Below are 923 nucleotides of genomic sequence, written 5' to 3'. Positions count from 1 at the left end.
CAGGAAGTGAAAGCAGGGGACACAGGAAGTGAAAGCAGGGGACACAGGAAGTGAACGCTGGGGACAGGGAAAGTCGTTTCTCATCCCATGAGGTCCAGGACTCTAGTGAGTCCAGCACAGACGGACGTCCTGGTGGCAGGACTCAGTGTCTGCACCAGATGACACACAGGGCCCGACCTCATCTTCATGGATGGGGAGCCATGAGCTCTGGTAGGGCAGCCCCACGTTCAAACCTGGGCACCTCTAGGCATCAGAGTAGGAAGGGCCCAAATCACCTGAACAAGCGCTTGCCCCAGAAGGCACAATGACCTGGCTGGGGGCAACATCCAGAGTCCTGAGCAGGAGGAGGGCCCCCTCCACACTGCCCCGACGGTTCCAGGAAGAGCCTCACTGGCACATCTCCACCTCAGAGATACATGGCCTTGAAGCAGACACTCCTAGAAAGTTGTTGTGGCCTGGTGCAGTGGCTCACGCCTGTAATCCTAGCACACTAGGAGGCCGAGGCGGGTGGATCACGATGTCAAGAGATCGAGACCATCCTGGCCAACACAGTAAAACCCAGTCTCTACTAAAACTGCAAAAATCAGCTGGATGTGGTGGCGTGTGCCTGTAGTCCCAGCTATTCGAGAGGCTGAGGCAGGAGAGTCGCTTGAACCCGGGAGGCGAAGGTTGCAGTGAGCCGAGATCATGCCACTGCACTCCAGCCTGGCAGCAGAGCGAGAGTCCGTCTCAAAAAAAAAAAAAGAAAGTTGTTGTTATTGTTTTTAATCCAAGTGAGAAAGAGCACGGGAGTCCACCCGAGCAAAGCAGGAAGACCATGTGGAGAGCTGAGAAAACAAGCAAGGAAGACACACTCCTCCTTCCACCCCAACGGAAATGGACACTTTTACATTTCCCCTTCTGGGGCTTTCCATTGGCACATT

The sequence above is a fragment of the Mandrillus leucophaeus genome, unplaced genomic scaffold (assembly GCF_000951045.1).
Source record: "Mandrillus leucophaeus isolate KB7577 unplaced genomic scaffold, Mleu.le_1.0 Scaffold21, whole genome shotgun sequence".
Lineage (NCBI taxonomy): Eukaryota > Metazoa > Chordata > Mammalia > Primates > Cercopithecidae > Mandrillus > Mandrillus leucophaeus.
This window is presented reverse-complemented; position numbering follows the sequence as displayed.